The sequence below is a fragment of the Panthera tigris genome, chromosome D3, assembly GCF_018350195.1.
Source record: "Panthera tigris isolate Pti1 chromosome D3, P.tigris_Pti1_mat1.1, whole genome shotgun sequence".
NCBI classification, from domain to species: domain Eukaryota; kingdom Metazoa; phylum Chordata; class Mammalia; order Carnivora; family Felidae; genus Panthera; species Panthera tigris.
The window spans coordinates 78,956,680-78,977,676 of NC_056671.1; positions in this window are offsets into that span (position 1 = coordinate 78,956,680).

Consider the following 20,997-nt stretch of genomic DNA (forward strand, 5'->3'; position numbering starts at 1 on the left):
ATGCAGCCTTCCTGATGATAAGTAGAAAGCATAAAGGTGACTTTTAAGGAGATAAATTTATTCTGTCAGGGAAGGAATAAAAACCTTTTGCTATTCACCTGTGACTTGAACACTCCTAAGCAATGAGTTCTTCCCTTATTTGTAACTAAATATGATCTGTCACTCAGCCTTCCCTGCTGTCATGTGTTAAATTAAAATATATCATTAATACATACATCGCGTCTGATCCTCACATGGCTAATGGCTCTCTATTAAAAGACCGGGCAGTGTGTTGGCATCCGATAGCCACGCATACAAAATAATATACCGTACAAATGGATAGGTGGTAGGGAACATGGTCTTTAAATTACTTAAAATAGCATAATTGTATCACCTCCATTTACAGAGAATATCAAGCAAGGCAACGATAAACTGTTTTGAGTTAATGGAATAATAAAGAATTACAATGATCGAATAGAGATTTCTGGAAATAAAATTATCTAGAAATATTTACGTTGTTTAATATGACAGCCCAGATTTTAAAATAGGAAAATATATTAGATAATTGAACACAGAAGAGGTATTTTCTTCAATGAGTCAAAACCAAGAGTCTTGCATTCAATCCTCCATTATCTCTTTTCTAGATGTGAAATGAGACAAATAAATTATATTAGCTATTCTCTCGAAGAAAACTTAGCTCAGGCTGCATTTCTGTTGTATTATTCCAGTGTAGATGCAACTAGCATTTGATGAATACTTACTGGGTGTCAAGCATTTTATTTCATTTAGTCCCCACAACAACCTTCAAAATTTATTTTATCATTATCATTACCATCATCATCATCCCTATTTTTCAGATTGGGAAACCAAACAACAGATCATCTGAGTAACTGCCTCAAAATCACTCAGTGACTAAGTGGATAGTATGGATTAGAATACAGTCGATCCTGCCTCTTGATAAGGAAAATAAGGCTCAGTGTGGACAACTATCTCAATCAAAGTCAGAAATGAAATGAAACTGAAATTCAAATGCCTCTTTTTTTTTTTAACTTTTTATTATGGGTATTTTGAAACAGATCTAGAGAGAAGGTATTATGAACCCCAAATAAGACTTTCAGTTCCCAGTCTAAAGCCTTTTTTTCCCCTAGAACAGGTTTCATCTATGAGATAGACGTATGTATCAGAATAATTTTTAATGGAAGGAATTTCACTGTTACTTTTAATTTTAAAGGTAATACATGCTCGCTATAAAACCACTCATTGAAAAAGACAAGAAATAACAAGTGTTGGTGAAGATGTGGAGAAAAAGGAACCTTCATGGGTTGGTAGGAAGGCAAACTGGTGCAGTCACTGCAGAAAACAGTATAGTAAAGTTCCAGAAAAAATTAAAAATAGAATTACCATATGATCCAGTAATTCCATTACTGAGTATTTACCCAAAGAATATGAAAACACTACTTCACAAAGATATATGCACCCCTGCGTTTAGTACAGCATTATGTACAACAACCAAAATATGGACACAACCTCAGTGTCCATCAGTGGATGAATGGATAAAAACGACATGGTGTATATACACAAAGGGATATTACTCAGCCATGGAAAAAGAACGAAATCTTGCCATCTGCCATGAGTATACCCAGCAGGTATAATGATAAGTGAAATGAGTCAGACAGAGAAAGACAAATATCATATGATTTCACCCATATGTGGAATTTAAGAAACAAATCAAACAACAACAACAAAAGAGACAAACAAAGAAAAGATGGAACTCTTAACTACAGAGAACAGATTAGTAGTTGCCAGGGGGGAGGTGTATGGGGAAATGGATGAAACAGACAAAGGGGATCAAAAGTACACTTATGGTGATGAGCATGGAGTAATGTACAGAATTGTTGAATTATTATATTGCACACCTGAAACAAATATAAAACTGCATGTTAATTACATATCAATAATAAAATTAAATAAAACAAATAATCAAAGATTAAAAAAACAAAACAATGCCTTCAGAATCGAAATATTTGCCTCTATTAGTAACTTGTGCAAATCTTTCTAGACTTTCTCTCCTCGTATATATACACATGTACAGAGACATAATTACTTTTTACAAGATGGAATAATACGATGTACACTCTTAAAACCTACTAATTTTGCTCTTAAAATGTACAACAGACATATTTCCATTTCAATAAACATTTACCTACAGATTCATTCCTTTATTTTTTTAATGTTTATTTATTTACTTTGAGAGAGAGAAAAAGAGCGAGAGAAGGGCAGAGAGAGAGCGAGAGAGAGAGAATCCCAAGCAGGCTCTGCACTGCCAGTGCAGAGCCCAACACGGGGCCCCATCCCACAAATCACAAGATCATGACCTGGGCCAAAACCAAGAGTCAGACACTTAACTGACTGAGCCACCCAGGCACCCCTTCATTCTTAATGTTTACATTGTATTCCATTGTGTCAATGAACCATCATTTACTTAACCCATCCTTTGTTGACAAACATTTATGTTTTTTCAATGTTTTGTTACTATAAAAACATTGCGGTTTGGCTCTGTCCCTAACTCTTAAAAACTGAGAATAAACTTGAGAGTTGATGGGGGATGGGTGATGGGCATTGAGGAGGGCACCAGTTAGGATGAGCACTGGGTGTTGCATGGAAACCAATTTGACAATAAATTTCATACTAAAAATAATAGATAAAAATAATAAAAATAAATAAAAATAAAAACATTGTGGCAAATTTCCTATCTTATGCATCTTTCTACGCTTATAGAATTAATTCTTAGTTCCTGGCACATAAGAGGTTCTCGATAAATTTGCTGAATTAATGGATGAATAAATGGTGAAATGGTTTGGTCAGAGAATTGGTAAATCTTTTATTTTGATACGTATGGCTAAACTGCCTTTTAGGAAGGCAATCAATCCATCTTCTGTTATTTACATCTCATTTTTTTTCAACTCTATGACTTAAATATTTCTGGTGGTACGCCTGGGTGGCTCAGTCGGTAAAGCGTCCGACTTCAGCTCAGGTCATGATCTCGCGGTCCATGAGTTTGAGCCCTGCGTCGGGCTCTGTGCTGACGGCTCAGAGCCTGGAGCCTGTTTCAGATTCTGTGTCTCCCTCTCTCTCTGACCCTCCCCCATTCACGCTCTGTCTCTATCTCAAAAATAAATAAACGTTTAAAAAATAAAAATAAAAATAAAAATAAAATATTTCTGGAAGTTTCAAATCTTCTACTTTGTGGCTCTGTCTTAGGGACAGTGATGCGTAGGAGAAAGAGCCCAACATCTTGTGAAAGCCAACTGGTGAATTTTCAGAAATTGTGAGAACCAGTTGTAAAAGGTAGACATTATTTAAAAATTATGTAAACTTGCAATCCAATAAATTTTATTTAAAACAAAGGTAATAAATACTGCAACTGCACTACTTCCCAAGTATTTTTCTAAATTTTAGTATTCTCTATGCTCTCAAAGTCAGTTATGACTATCATACTGTCAACCGAGAAAAGAGGCAGAACTAAAATAAAACAAAAGCATTCATTTAGGGTCTCAGAACTACAATTGAGGGAGCACAGATTCAGGGAACAGCCTAAATGGTGTCCCACTAGGCAACAAAAGTCAGGGTTTTTTTTTAGACAAAAGGGAACGCTTGTACACGTTGTTTACAAAGAATTTTGATTGGTGTTGGTGGCAGAAAACTAATCTTGGCTAAATAATTGGTTGCTAAAACTATCACTAAGCAAAAGCCTGCAACTGTAGCAAGTGGCAGATGTCCCTGCAGAGTCCTTGGAATGTCTGGCCCGGTTCAGAAGTTCACAGTTCCACCCGGTGAGGACGTGCATAAAGCCCACGTCCCTAATGGCCTCTCGGCTCCATTTTAAAACCCCGTGACCTCAGTGACTCCATTTTATTTCACCGTTCACAGAATCTGGAGGCGGGAAATAATATATTGTGGTGTGCTTCTCCAATCTCTTCCCAACTCCATGCTCAGTGACTTTATGTCGGTAGCTTTGAAACTGGTCGTGGTAGGAGTATTTACCTTGGAAACCAGCAAGTGCTATCAATCAGGGCTTGATTTAGTGTTGAAGCTGAAAGAGTTTTTAGTTTAATTAAAAATTTATACGAGGGTGAGAAGAAATTTAACAATAAGCCACATATCAGATTTAATGGCAATAAATCTATTAGGAAAAGAGCAGACTGAGGTGTGGCTCCCTTTGTCAAATCATGACTGAACATGCCTACAGATTTAAAGTCAGAAAAAATTCCGGAAAAGCATTATGAGGAAAACAACGGACTACATTGAATTACACTTACTGCCGATAAAGAGAATTGTGAATTTTTATTTGTCAGCTGTGTGCTTATGCATCCTTTATACTGGAAAACCCATAATAAATACATGTGCGTATGTATATCTGCATACCTTTTTTCAAACAGCTGGTTGTTAAACATTTAATGGCACATTACTGTTTAGACTCATGTACTGGGGAACTTTCCCTTTATAATAACTGAAATACCACATGTATTTTATTCTCAGTTCCTACACGTAGTTGGCTATTTCTGAAATTTACATGGTTTCACTGATGTTTCTGTATTTACAGTCTTAGTACTTCAATGATTAAATCATAGCTTTAAAATGCATTTAGACTATGCTGTATACTTGAAACTAATACCATACTGTGTATTTCCTATACTTCAATACAAACATAATAAAAACAAATAAAATGCATTAAGTATCTGGAAGGGCAAATCCACACCCTACTTTCTCCACCCGTCTATACCAGATGAACTTTAAAAATCTCTTTCAACCTCCCATCCAAGAGTACACCAGTAATCTCCTTTCATTCAGCTCTTATTTTATATTGTTGGAATCTTAGCATTTGCTTTATATATTCCCTATACATTTCTAGTCTTCATAACTCTATATATTTTATATTTTTGGTTTTTATGTACTTCATATGTGGGATTTTACATATTTTTTGAAGTTATTTATCACATGAGCACTGAATAATGTATATAAATGGTGCATCACCGTATTATACACCTGAAATTAATATAACACTGTATGTTAATTATACATACGTGGAAATTTTAAAAAATATGCATGGAAATAAAAAATTATTTATCACACATGCTATATGCCACTAGTTACAAGTATTGCAAAACTCTTCCACGAAAAACCAAGTTTAAAAGAACAGTTGCAAGCCAATTCTGACAAGGATGATGGCTGGATCATTGCTCATTTTTTACCACCCTTCTAGTAAACTGATTATGGTTATTTTCTTTAAATTTCCTTTCTTATAGAAAGAAAAGTATGAGTTGTTAGGAAGGGAGTTCTAGAAAGCCAACCAAAGTTCGTAATATCAATTAAAGCACAGATGTTTCATTTGTACCATGTACAAACAGGTACAAATATGCCACCTCTAGTATTTACCCTTTCTATTCTGTAGAATATGAAAATAATACGAGCCCTACATATGCACTAGCCCTTGAATTACCCGTATTTGTCCTTCTGCTTAACAGCTATATAACTGATCCATGTTTCCCTCTTGGCTGTGACTGAAAAGCAGCACAAAGCCAAGTTTTATGTCTTAACACTTTCTTAGTTAATTTTTGTTAATGTTTATTTATTATTTTGAGAGAGAGACAGAGAGTGAGCAGGGGAAGGGCAGAGAGAGAGGGAAAACACAGAATCTGAAGCAGGTTCCAGGCTCTTAGCTGTCAGTACAGAGCCTGATGCGGGGCTTGAATCCACAAACCGCGAGATCATGACCTGAGCTGAAGTCGGATGCTTAAGTGACTGAGCCACCCAAGCACCCCTAACACTTTCTTAGTTAAGATGCACACACTGCTTTACATTCTTCTTCCCCCACCCCCGTTGGTAATTTTTAATGCACTAATAATGCATGAGTATCCATGGATTTAAAAAAAAAAATGCAAACAAAAATATTTTCAGGACAAAGTAGCCACCCTTCCCTTCTTTAATGTCTGGCTATATCCTATTTTAAATTAAACTTTTTTATTTTGAGATAATTATAGCTTCACCTAAAGTTGTAACAAATAGTTCAGAGAGATCTTGTGTATCACTCAGAACCTCCTCCCACCATCCCCCATGGTAACTTGGTGAGTGAAGTAGAGAATCACAAGCAGGGCCCTGAAATCGATATGGTCAAGGTCTAGACTATTTCCATCACAGCAAGGATTCCTCATGTTGCCCTCTTATAGCACACCCACTTCCCCCCTGCCTCCACCCATTCCTTAGCCCCTGACAACCATGGGTCCAACCTCCAGGTCTGTAATTCTGGCATTTCAAGAAAGCTCTATTAATTGACTCCTACAGTGTATAACCTTTCGGATTGGCTTTTTTCACCCAGCATAATTCTTTTGAGATTCACCAAGGTTATCACATAGATGAATGGTTCTCTTACTGCTAAGGCATATTCCATGGTGTAGACATGGCAGTATGTGTAACCATTTACCCACTGAAAGACGTCAGCGTTGTTTCTGTTTGAGGGCTATTATGAATAAAGCTGCTATAAACATTCATGTGCAGGTTTTTGTGTGAACATAAGTCTTCATTTCTCTGGGAGAAATGCCCTGGAGTGCAAGTGCTGGACAGTATGGTAATTGCATGCTTAGTGATTTTTAAGAAACTGCCAAACTATTTATTTACCAGAATGGTTGTACCATTTTACAATCCCACCAGCAATGCATGAGTAATCCAATTTCTCCACATCCTCACCAGCATTCGGTGTTGCCACGTTTTTTTTTTTTTATTTCAGCCATTCTGAACGGTCAACAGTACTGTTGCATTATGGTTTTAATTTGCATTCTCTGATGGATAATGATTTTGAACACCTTTTATCTGCTGCCATCTGTATATTTTCTTTGGTGAAATGTCTCTTCCTGTCTTTTACCCATGTTCTAATTTGTTTGCTTTTCTTACTACCTTGTTTTGAGAATTCTTTATGTACTCTAGACACCAGTCTTGTGTCAGATATGTAGTTTGCAAAATCATTTCTCCCACTCTGTTGGCTTGTCTTTTGTTTTGGTAACTATAGCAAAACCCCACAGTAAGTAGAAATCCAAAAAGTTCTACATAAAATGCAGAGTTGTGAATTGCAAGATTAGTGTAAATCAGTAAATTTCATGTCAGCCTTCCAGTACTGGAGGGCAGGGAGGTGCTGGAGGTGGGGGAAGAAAACTGTGTTTTCATTTATTAGACATGTAAAGACAACATGCACTGTATACAATGAAATGAGAAAGTTTCAAGCGAGAGGAGTCACTTCCTACCTCATCCTTTCAAAACAAAAATGTCTGCCCTTCAGCCACCCACTTCTAAAAACAAGATCTGGGTAGAGCATCAGGACCATGTGCCAATCACATTATATCCAAACAACCATCCTGTAGGATCTCATATTTTATCTGTTCTTTTATTATAAGCCACCTCAAATCAACTTATAAACAGTCCAGGTGGACTCGTCAGTACCCCCAGGGCTACATTCTATGTGAACGCTGTCCCAAGAGCATAAACAGCATCACCAGGGTTTGCGGGTCCCCATGTGTTAAGGTGTTCACTGGACGAAGTTAGGGGCACCATTTTCATGGTGCCTTGAAAAAGGATCAGGTGTGTGGTAAGAGAATGGAGTACTCCATTCCTGTAACTGATCTGGGGGAAGCCATTTAAACTGGAGGCAGAGGACTTGCTTTCGGCCAATGAAATCAAGAATTCAGACTAATCAATAACATGGTTTCTAAGGTCGCCTCTAGCTCCTAATTCTATTTCCATTAGGAAAGTACGAGAGTTACACTAAAAGGTATGATTTGAGAAAGTATCGTGCAAACCCAAACTGATGGGCCTTCTGCAAAATATTTAAGCAGTACTCTTTAAAAGTGTATCATGAAAGCCAAAGAAAGCTCAGGAAACTGTCACAGATTGAAGGATACTAAAGAGACATGATAATTAAACACAGTGTAGGATCCAGGATTAAATCCTGGAATAGAAAATGGACATTAGTGGAAAAATTGGGGAAACCTAAATAAAGTCTGTAGTTAATTAAAAAGTATGATTGATATGGGTAAAACTTTTAATAGGACAGTTTGCAAGATAAAGGTTCTGGAGCCATTAATGAAATTATTTTTCGGAAAAGAGGTCAACTCTTCTTTTTAAATGTGAATATACATATTTAAATCATCTTAAAATGGCACAGCTTTTGAGTAATTTATTCCATGTTTGGGGTTCCTTCAATATGGTTAATTATAAAATCAATGGAAGGTTCTATTATCCCCTTAATATTTTTTTGGCCACGTAGTCATCTTCTAAGAGATTCTACAAGTATACAATTATGTGTCAAATGTGGGAATGTAGTAATGAGAACTTGAGCTAAACAAGCAAACAAACCAACCAACCCCACAATTTTACCCATAAGAACAACAATCATAGTTCCATGCTAAATGGCATCAAAAATATGCCATTGAATTTTATTTTTAATTTTCATTTTATCTCAAATTACTATTTGTTACATAATTCGCACAGTTAACATCATCTCAATGATGAGCATCCCTTTTAGAAAGAGTTTTTCATAAATTACTGGAAAATGTTTAAACAGGAAGACATAAGTGTAAATTCTGGACCCTTTTTCACTACAGAATTTACCCCCACAGAGTTCTCAAAAATGAATTCCTGTGACCCTATTATTTAATAAGCTTGGACTGGCCTCATCCCACAGGAAGTTGCTAACCTCAACCCTCTAACCTATAGTTTGGGCAGCCCCATCCCTCATATTTGGTCCCTGGTGGGTGTGGAATCCACATAGTTGCAAGATAATAGATTTCAGTGCATGTGATGGTAGTAAGCGCAAACTTTTTCTTCCCTTCTTTCAGGTCATCAGGTGCAAAGCATGACTTGGCCCAGGTATTCTGTGTTCTCCATGGGATTTGGTGGATACCTCTCTGAGTTTTTTCCAGACCTATTCCTGTCTTTATTTGTTATTCATGGGTAATACCACTAGATGCACTTCTCATGCATCTACAAACCAAATCTCTTTCAATGCTTGAAAAACTTCTAATCTATTTTAACAGAGCTGTTTATATGTTTAAAATATAAAAACTAGGGGCGCCTGGGTGGCTCAGTCAGTTGAGCGTCCAACTTCAGCTCAGGTCATGGTCTCACGGTTGTTGGGTTTGAGCCCCACGTCCGGTTCTGTGCAGACAGCTCAGAGCCTAGAGCCTGCTTCGGATTTTGTGTCTCCCTCTCTTTGCCTCTCCCCTGTTCACGTGTTGTCTCTCCCTCTCTCTCTCAAAAATGAGTAAATATTTAAAAAAAATTTTTTTTAATATGAAAACTATTCATGGCTAAACAGAAATGTGTAATAACATAACTATTTAAAAAACAAAAACCAAGGTTTGGGAGGACATGTCTTGAGAGCAACACAATTTTAGCCACAAGGTTTGGGTGGGAGACATTTTGCAATAAAAACAGTCTGTCTTTACAAAAAAGACCACTTGAGGGCATTAAGGAATCTACTCCTGAAATCACTGTTGCACTATATGCTAACTTGGATGTGAATTTAAAAATTAATTAGTTAATTAATTTTTTAAAAAAAGATCCTACAAGGCAGTAGAAACCAAAATCATGCTGTCTTGTTTAGGTGGATATACATTGTTTCATTTTATTGGTTTCACAGATTTGTAAAATGACTAATTTTGTGCTAAATTGTAATTTTCTAGACTTAGAGAGTTAGGTGACCTTCAGGCCTGTCAGAAAATGCTCTTAACGTGACATTAAAGCATCAAGTAATCATCAAAAAATAAACAAACAAGGGCGCCTGGGTGGCTCAGTTGGTTAAACGTCAGACTTCGGCTCAACTATTTATGTCACTGGGGCTCAACTATTTATCTCACTGCTCATGGGTTTGAGCCCCACATCGGGCTCTGTGCTGACAGCTCAGAGCCTGGAGCCTGCTTCAGATTCTGTGTCTCCCTCTCTCTCTCTGTGCATCCCCCGCTCATGCTTTGTCTCTCTCTCTCTCTCTCTCCCTCTCTCAAAAATAAGTACATTAAAAAAAATTTAAAAAAAACAAACACAAACAACAACAAAAAAAGCTATCATGTACATTCTCATTAAAAACAAAAACAAAAAACCTTGATTAATAAAGCTATTTCTGGTAGAACGTATTCCAAAACAGACCCTTGGTCTGCCTGAAATTGTTCTTTCTTCCCCTGTAAACAACAGCAATCTTGTCTCTGAAGCATTCCCAGAAACTGGAAAGAGATGGTGACCTCTGATTATCAACTGATGCTCTAGCAGTTGCCTACCCATAGCTTACTGAAATGAGTGGTAGCTGTATATCCAGAAAGCCTGGTCGGAATAGCTTGTTGATTATTAATAATTATTAATGCTATTAGTAATTACTGGAAAATTATAATAATTATATTAATAACAGCATTTATCTAGAACTTAAAGAGTTTGTCAGACACTGTTCTGAGTGCTTGTTGTACTATTTCATTTCCTCTTGACAAGAATCTTGAAAGTCGGGTACTCTTATTATCCTCCCTATTTTACAGATGAGGAAATTTAGACACAGAAAGGTTAAATTACTTACCCAAAATATCATAATGCCCATGTTCAGCCAGTATAAATATTATTACTCATTTCCTTCCTAGCTAGGTCACTTTTCCCAAGCAATTAAATCCCCAGTCTGTTTCCTTACCTGCCTTTTGACTAGATGCTCTCAGAATTAATACCTGTATCATCAACTTCACAGACTTGTTGGAAGGATCAAATATGATGACAAAGTAATGTGTTTGGTTTTTTTTTTCCTTTGGGGCTATTATTAAAAATACTGAATACAGAATATGTAACATATGTGGCAAGATCTTAAGTATTTGGGTGAAAATTGAGTTATTTCTAGAGCCAAACCACACTGACAACAGTAAGTTGAGGATTCTTCAGTCCTTTCATGTCCTTCCCCCTCTCCATCCAGTCAGGCCCAGAGTCCCCAATGCATAGCCATCCACTGCCATTTCCTGGTTGGCCTCCCACTGCTGCCTCTCTTCTGTATGATACATGGAGTTTTAAAATGCAGATTCTCCAATGAACCACCTTGGTTCTCAGTCTACTCTTTTTGTGAACAAAGGAATGAGACTTGCTTTGAACACTTTAAAGAAAACACACAAAGAGCATAAGTGTTTCAATAAACAATAGAATGTCTTTCTGCTCTGTGGTGTTTCCTCTGCCTCTGCATCTCTTCTCCATGTTTGTTTCTTTCTTCTTCTGTCTCCCTTGTTGGTATGAGACCCTCTCCGTCTGGTTGCCTTCTCATTCTCTACCATCTCCTCCCTCTGCCCCATGCCACCTCTTAGTTTACTGTGGTAAAATACTGAACCAATATATCACCTATTATTTACTCTATTTCGGAGTAGGGTTTTCCTTAGTTAAGGAGAATGGCAAAATATTCTAAATACCCATTTTCAAAAAGAATTCTGAAATACCTTAGGTTATTCATGATTTATTTGGCCCTCGATCCTAATTTATTAGGCCCATTCCTGCAATATTTGGGGAAGAGAGGGCCAGGAAAGTAGTCTGTCAAAGAGACATCTTGGAAAGTATCTCTTCCCACACGAGGCCTGCCACAGCCCCCTCCCTTTCAGAGCAAAGCATCTGGGTCTGAGCTCTGCCAGACGAAAGGCAAAAAAACTGTCCTCCACAAACCTCTTTGATTCTGCTTCCATCAATAGAGACTCCCTCAGGGTTGCAGAATCGGGCTGAAAGGCTCATGATGTCTGTAACCTGTGATTCCTTCAGGATCTGAACAGAAGCTAAAGGGCCCATATGCAGTAACTTAACTTGAAGGTAGATTGTGCATAAGCATCTGAGAGCAGAAGTCAGCCCTGCAATGGCATGTGAATTAATGAAGGCAAATTAGCCTGGGATTTGTGTTTGCTGTGTGGGAAGGTGATGGCAGGGTAAATCTTCCAAATTTAAGTATATTTTATGTTAATTGCATAAAGTAGCATAGATTTGTTGCTTTAAATCTCATCCACAGGGAGCTAGAATTGGGCTTGTTGATTTCTTTTATTATCCACTAAAATGACTCAGTCCTTGTTTGTATTTACTTGAGAAGCACAGATCTATTTCAGAATTGCTTCACAACTTTAAGTGTTTTAAGAAACTTCTTTTTAATACCATTCAGTTAATTGTACCATGATAGCTCCTAAGTGGAACATTATATCTATCAGTCTTAAGTGCTGCTGTGGATATAACAGCTTTGGTCATATTATTATAATCTCTTTTATTTAGAGCACTTGGAAAGCTGAAAATTAAATATGCCTCAATCTGCTATCATTCTATTACTTACCTTAGTGCTAAGTAAATACTAATGAAACTATCACCTCTGATACAACTATTTTCTAAATTCTGTCATGATAGAATATAGGTTCACTGGAGATAGACATCTTTCCTTGTTTCTCCTCTCTCTACACAGTCAAAAATGTTTTCTCTATAATGGCAAGTTTCTGTGTGCACTAATTTTTCGAACACAATTTGTGCTTTTAGTGAGAGAGAGAAATGAAATGAAGCAGAAAGGGGAAATGGTGGAATTACATCCATGTGCTAAATCCTAATGCACTCAACGTATCAAGCCCAGAAATTTCTAAGTGCTGGGAGAGAGACAGGGCCAAGTAAAGCTAGATACCCCCAGAGGGAGCCACCCCTAGCTACTCCAGATGCAGTCCACCAACTAGCATCTGTTCACAGCACCTCCAGGCTTTTCAGCAATGCAGAAGCCCAGGCCCCATCCCAGGCCGACCTAACAACATCTGCACCTTAGCCAGACCCTAAAGGACTCCCGTGCATCCAATGTACTTTCAAGTCTGAGAAGCCTCATCTGTACCTGGACCAGAGCCTCCACTGGGAAGATGGGCGAGTCCTCGTTGACTTGCCCTCAGGAACTAACTAGGAACACTCTAGTCATTCCCCTCAGTGGAGAATGGTGCTATAGAGATAATGGAAAGTAAAAAGCTGCAGGTCTTTAAAAATCAAATGAGCCATTGAGATCCAGTGGCAGAAGAGGTAGAGATGGGGAGGCGGGAAAGTGTCACACACTTAAGTCCAACCAACTGTTGAAAGAAAAAGCTCTTGTTGGAACTATTTTACCCTCCCCTCTACGTGATGGTATTGGATTTGATTTCCTTTCTTCTAGAGAAGGACAAATTGGAAAGAAAAAATGACCTAAATTCAGTATTCCATCCAGATGCTTTCAATTTGGCAGGCGGGAAGCAACTTTTGCATAGAGACTGAGCTCACTGAAAGGGATTAGAATTTTGAGTTGGAAATTCCAAAGGCATTTTAAAGTCAAGAAACTGTTTAGAAAAAAAATAAATACAAGTGACCTTGATATAATTCTGCAACGATACTCACATCGCAGAGCCGTCTTGCAAGAAACCCCCTGAGCACCTTTATAACTAGTCTTCTTGGCGCTGAGTTCAAAACAACAGACATATGCTAAATTTCCCTCAGACAAGTGACAAAAAGTGGGAGGTGTCGCAGGATCCCAAACACATCTAATTTCAGTGGACGAGCCAGTCACAGAAACCTCCTGTGGTTCAGGGAAGTTGTAACATAAACGCAGCCACCACCAAAAGGGCTGTGCTCACCCAGCTAATGGGGTCTCAGGATCGGCTGCCCTCTTTGGGTCTGACACAGTCCTGGCCTTCACACTTGACAGTCATCCATGGGAGTGACATGGGCAGCCACACCATCCTTCCCTGAAGGTAATCTGCAGGGTCAGATTACCTGCCTCTGGTCTCAAAATAAATTTGAGATTTTGGACACCCCCCTGGCCATACAGTCTATTACTGCATTAGCTGCTTTGCTGAGTTTCCTTAGCCATTTGTGTTTTTCTCATGTTTTTGCCACTTCTTTAAATGAGGAGACATCTTAGATACCATCAGCTGCTGACATCAGACAATACTTAAGTACTTGTTTTTCATTTTTTCAAACAATTTACTGATTTAGGAGTAAATATATTTTCAGTATTTTTTAATCAAAATTATTTAGAGTATCTCAGATAGTAAGTGCTGACAAGTTGTAAGACACTGTTACTTACATTTTTTCCACTAAGATAACACAATTAAGTTTTTTTAAATCTAAAATAAAAATAGCCAGGGAGCCTGGGTAACTCAGTTAACTTCCGACTTTCCGGTTGTGGTCTCGTGGTCTGTGAGTTCGAGCTCCGCGTCAGGCTCTGTGCTGACAGCTCAGAGCCTGGAGCCGGCTTCAGATTCTGTGTCTCCCTCTCTCTCTGCCCCTCCTCTGCTTGCGCTCTGTCTCTAGCTCAGAAATAAATAAACATTAAAAAAATTACTTAAAAAAAGTAAAACAGCCATTTTGGCATTTCATGAAAAGGTAAATTCAACCACAGCACACACAGATTATATAAAAACTATACAGGTGCCTATACAAGTAGGAGGTTTGAATTTAGTATTAATTGAGAACATGTTTTAGTTTCTTTAATGACTGTAATGATTATTCCATCTCAAATAGTAGTAGACAAAACTAAATGACCTCATTCAAAATTAGATAAAAATGATCATTCGTTATAGAAAAATAGTTAAGCATGGTATATTAGCTTCCTAGGCTGCCATAACAAAGAACCACAGACTGGCTGGCTTACAACAACAGAAATGTTCTGTCTGGCAGTTCTGGAAGCTAGAAGTCCAGAATCAAGGTTCTGGCAGGGCTGTGCTCCTTGCACACCACTACAAGAGGATCCTTCCTTGCCTTTTCCAGCTTCTGGCAGTCCTAGGAGTTCTTGGCAACAGCCTCCACATTCTCAGGACCACCTTCCCTCTTCCTATAGAGACATCAGTCTTGCTGGATTAAGGGCCCACCCTAATGGCCCCATCTTAACTTGATTCTATCTGTAAAGACCCTATTCCCAAATAAAGCCACTTTATAGGTGCCAGGGGCTAGGACTTCAACCTATCTTTCGGAGAGGACACAATTCAACCCAGAACATGTGGCTAGCATTTTCTCAGGGAATATTCCCTCTAACTTTACCAAAATCATAGCCTTATTCTCTCTCCTTGCTCCAAAAATTATAACTGCTTTACACTTGCCTTCACAAAACAAAGGAGCAGTTAGAAATCAAGCAACAGATGCTAATGTAATGTGTCCAACAAGTATTTGGTAAAGGTTCTCTGAGAAAAGAGAAAAGGGCATCCAGAGCATGTCAGAGATGGTTGTGCCAATGATAGGAACTAACTACTTAAGACCCTTGAGATTTTTCAGAAGCTCATCTGCCTGGGTGGCATAGGTTTTAAGAAAACAAGGTAATGATAAGTTCAAAAGATTCATCAAGGGGAAGAGATAGCAGTCTGCCTAAAGTCATTTACTCCATGAATACCATAAATCACTTAGCATGACAAATCTTCGATACCTGTTGAATGCTTAGAAAACATAATTCACACTAAATTGTGATACAACATATTGTAGTAAACAACTTTTTGTTGTTACAGTTCTGTCCCTGTATTTAAATACATCACTTCCTCCCCAGACTTTGAATATTCCCACATTCCCCCTTGGAGTACCACTTAAGGGCCCTTTCCATTGTCTCTTCCCCTGTGTGAGCTCTTTTTCTATTCCTGCGAAGGTGTACTTATGGGCACCTGTCCTGCCTGCCAGCTTCCTCTAATCTCAACCCCCGCTCCCTAGTCCTATCCTCGTGCCTTCAATACGCACTCATGCTTCTCAAACTTGAACATGGAATCTTGTCAAAATGCAGATTCTGATTCAGTATGTCAGGGAGGGATCTGTGTTTCTGACAAGCGTCTGGCTGATGACCATACCCTTGCGTGATGACCATGCCACTGGCCCATGGGCCACACTTCGCACAGCAAGGCTGCACATGCTGATGGTCGGCCCTCCGAGGCCTTCACTATAAGCCCTGCTACCTTCCCCAGTTGGGCCTCCCTTCTCCCACAGGAGCTCCTACTTAAAAATGATCTCTTACCACTGCTAGCTGCCTCCTCTCGTCAGCTCCTGTTACCTTAAGCACATCTCAGGTAGGCAAAGGAACAAAACAGCCCTGCTGAAGAATAAGTGGTTGATCCATGCTTCCTACCACCCCTCTCCTTCCCATCCTCCCAGAGGTCTTCCTTGGCAGCTTGTGTGACTCTCTGAATCAAATACTTTTCACTTGAAGTGTAAACACTGGTACATTTTTCTAGGGAGTAGAGTCAAGAATGTTATCAGACTTTCGAAGAATTCCCTAACCCCAAAAGATTAAAAAATAAAAAAGCATACTTTAAGTAGTAACATATCACGTACTGCCAGTAAACATATGTCAAAGGGCGTAGAGAGGTAAAGGTGGAAGGGTCTCCTCTTAAAGCACACCACTTGGCTTTCTTCCTTTCCCTCCATCAGGCTGTTGACGGGGGAGAAGGAGATGGCAAGAGTTGGGGATGGGCAGCAGGTTTCCTATTCACATTGCCTCAAACTCAAAGAAGGAGTCGCTTTAGGTTCTGCTTCCTTGCACTCAAACAGAACTTCCACCTGGAGGGTGGAGCACAGGCTGCCGAGTCAACTCCTGGCCCTTGGTGACACTTGAAGGTAAGATAGGGCATAGGGAGAAGGAGTTGTGTCCTCATTGCATCCAACTGTGGCTAAGATTCTAGGGCCCAGAAAGTCCAAACTCCCAAACTGGGGAGAGGGCAAAGGACCCTGAACCACTGGGACAGCGTGTGCCTTGCCAAAGAAAAGAGAACCCCGAGTCTTCCCAAGGGCCGAGAAGTGTAACCTCTCCCTCCTCCAACCACGCCGGACCCTGGAAATGCCTTGTTTAGCTACACATTAAATGAGATAACATATGTAAAGCACCCAGCATGGAGCCCAGCAGATATTAGGAATTCAATAAATATTAGTTCCCTTCCCTATTAAAAGTAACACCAGCTACACTGTTTATGTGATTTGCTTGCTGTTATTACCATATAGCACAGTGAGAAGCGTGCGTAATTAAATATGTACCACTATGGTAATTTCGGGGTTTTTTTTTATTTTATTGATAACATCATTATATGCTTTATATAAGCTCAGAGTTTTTCTGCTTATGCAGCATGGGCAACTCTTCTTCCTAACTTTCCAAAAACATGCAAAGGAACATCTGAGAGAAGAACAGTTTAGTGGTTTCACAAGGTAAAAAAAAAAAAAAAAAAAAAAAAAAAAAAAAAAAAGTTTAACACCTTCCTGCAGTGCAGAATACCACTTTCCTCACTGTTCTTCCTGTGCTAATACCAGGCACACCCCTCAACCCTGATATGCCCCACCAACCTCCACACAACACTCCCTCCCTCTGTCCTTGTTACACTGCACCAAAGACCAGGCGACCTCCAGGAATATGCCCTTCTATCCATGTTCTAGATGCTTTGACTCATACGCTGTGTAACCCTAGCAGTTTGGGAACACCAGCCAGAGCACGCCACGGGAGCTGACAGGCACCCACCCTCACTAGGGTCCCTGATCAAAACACTGGTGGAGAGTGAACATGAGCAGTGGCTTGATGCCACCTGGGAGCTGGAAACAACCACACCCATTTATCAATTATCTGAGACGAGGAGGAAACGTTAGCATCAGAGTGAAGAAGAGCCAGACCCCTACAACTTGAAAGGAGACACTAATAACCCAAGCACAGAGCTGAAGGAAGTCAAAGCTGAGCTTGTGGAGAAGCCACTTGGAATCTCCATCAGGGTCTGGATGTGAATTATTCTTCCTAAAAAGTCTGTGGAACCACTGAACCTATTTAGGAAATCCTCAACAGTATTTATCACTGTATAGTAATAAGTCCCATTTGTAATTAACTTAGGAACTGATCACAGCCACAGATGGAATCGATCATTTCAAAATAAGCCTTCTAATAGCAAACAACTTCAATTCCAAAGTAAACCCTACAGAATATTTCACGATGATGCTCACTGGCCTGGTTACCCAAAAACATCACCGGATATTTTTTAAAATTGAAACTGATGGGTGCCTGGGTTGTTCAGTCAGTTAAGCATCCAACTCTTGGTTTGGGCTGAGGTCATGATCCCATAGTCGTGGGACTGAACCCTGCATCAAGCTCTCTGCTGGGCGCAGAGCCTGCTTAAGATTCTCTGTCTCTCTCTCCCTCTCTCCCCCTCCTTCCTTCCCTCCACCCCTCCCCCATCCTCTCTTTCCCTCCCTCCCTCTACCCCTTCTCCGCCCTCCCTCTCAAAAAAAATTTTTTAAACACGAAAATAAAAGAGAATTTGAAAAAAAACCTGAAATTGAAAATAGGGTCACTGTCAACAGGCACTGGCACTCATTACTCCCCCCACGTGTCCTCCTATGGCTACTGAAAACAAGCATAAACATTAAAGAACAGCATCAAATCTACTGACTGGAGCCATCCTCTAGCCTGCTGGCTTCCCTCAACCATAACTTGGCATCTGATACTTAGAACCACCATTTTATTACAAAGAATGGCACCACCCCCATCTTCTGTGTGGACCTTTCACCAGTAACACACATTACTTCCTCTCACGATGAAGAAAACAAAACAGAAATGGCAATAAGAATCCTAGATTTGTTTAGATTTACCAGATTTGCAGAACAGAAATGACAATTTATAAATTTAAGACATTTATGTCTTAAATAATGACATTTATTTAAAACAAAATTTAAAATTTTCGTATTTGGGAAGTAAAATGATTCTTAATGTTCAGAAAGAATTAAAGAATTAATGGCCTTGAATTTTGTTATCAAATCAGGTGAATTTTAAGAGCTCATTTTAAAAATTAACATTGAAATGAAACGAAGTTTGAATGGCACAGGAGATCAAAGCATCCAGAAAACAGATGGAAGGGGATGTTTGTGAGTGTGAAATCAATAAAAACTATCCTCTTTCTAATTCTACAGAAAAGCTCAGTAACCCACCCAGATACATGATGATCTGACCTAAAAAGCAGGCACCCTCATCACCTAGACAATACAAAGCTGAATAAAGCCATGTCCCCTTGAGCAAACAAGCAGTTCTTTTCACCATTTGAAGAGTAATGAATTACTTTTTGAAATAAATACAAATACGAAGTCATGGTAAGTGAAACACTGGGAATGGTTTCAGCTCACTGTAAGTCCTAAATAAATACTAGCTATTAGTACTAGCAGGAGAAACACTATGGGCTGTGGGATCAGGCAGAACTGGGTTTAGATTTACTTCTGTAAATTAGCACCCAAGTGATCCTGCTGCACGTCACGTCAGGTTGCCTCCTCTGGAGAATCTGAGCCTGTCCATAGCACGTGGCTCTTCTCAGTGATCACTCTCATTATTAAGTCAATATGCCCTAACGGTGTCTGTGAGAATAGCCACAATTCCATCCCAAATTCAAAGTAAACCAGAGTTAAAATCACATGGCTCGCCTTTTCACTGCATGCGTGGAGAACAGAAAGGGCGGTCTCAGTTGCCAGGATTCTCCAATGTTTATTTCACCCAAACACAGCTCTTTTTCCTTGTATCTCCTAAAGATTCAAGACACCAAGACATGTTAAAGGTGTTATGAGTGAGGGGACTCTCTTCACTCCTGTGTGTAGGGGTCTGTGCACACACGTGTGTGTGTGTGCGCGCGTGTGTGTGTGTGTGTTTGGGGGAGGAGAGCACAGTATAAAGAATACTGGGAGCTCTCTTCTCAAAATGTTCTTTTCTTACCTCTCCTTTTAAACGTAAGCATATCTGGTCTCTCTGCCAGGTGACCTTAATGGACTGCATTCCTCTAGTAGGTTTTTTCCCCCTGCTTGCTCCATTAAAAGTCTTCCGAATTCAAATCACTACAGTGCAACTGGCTTAGATAATGTACTGTCATCTGTACCTCATACATCGTGTCCAGGGGACGCGCCTTACAGTAAGCATCACTTCAATTGCACTGAGCTGGCCACAAGCCATGACCTATGGGGGCCCTGGTGGCCATTTATTGTAAACTATAGCTTCTGGGTGATGCTAATGAAGTTCTTCAAGAAACCACATTTGCATGACTTCACATTTTACTGTGTCTCCTTTAAAAGTGATAATAAAAAGCTGGCAAACGTGTTCTTTATTATTAATCTGTTGCCCCATTTTCTTCATCTCTGTACAGGGAAACCACTTTCATTCATTACACTACAGCACATCCCTTCATGACCAAAAACCAAACACCTCCCCAAAAAAAACTTGCAAAAACCTAGTGTGGTAACTGCCTCCAAATCTGGAGTTTTATATGCAAACTGTTTATGACATTTACAAAACCGGGAAGAAACTGCAATAGCGCTGTGCTTCTGGAAAGATGAGGCCAATTTCAGAATCCAATTTTCAAAAAGAAATGCCATGTTTGTTTCATGTCAGCCTCTGCTTCCGATCAGAAAAAAAGCTGAACAAAGAGAAAACCGTTGGTCTGGCTGGTTACTTCCAAGCAAAGCAGAGGGCAGATGGAAAGCCATCCAGTTGGCCGTAGCGCCTTGTCTTGTCTTCCTCCAGTTGCTCTGAAAGCAGCTGAGCAAAGCTTAACCCCACTGAATGGGAATTCTCTCTCTCTCTCTCTCTCTCTCTCACACACACACACACACACACACACACACTTCCAACGTATTTAAATAACAATATTTTTAAAAACATAGGCTGGGCTGTCACATAGACAGGTGGCCTGACTGCTTTGGCAGTTCTGATACACCAGGCTGGCCGCCCAGTTTGCCAAAGGCCCTGCCTCCCAACTGACCTGTAATAACAACACAGTACACAGTCCTGGTTGTACAAGCCCAACCATAGTCTGTCGTTAAGGTGGAAAGATTTCTGGAAGAGAACATGTGGTACTTTATAGATTTAGAATCAAGCCTTGGAGTATGAATATACATATATGTGTGTGTGTGTGTGTGTATACACATATACATATGTGCATATATATGTATGTATACATTATATGCACATATTTTATATATATATATATATATATATATATAAATGAAAATCACCTT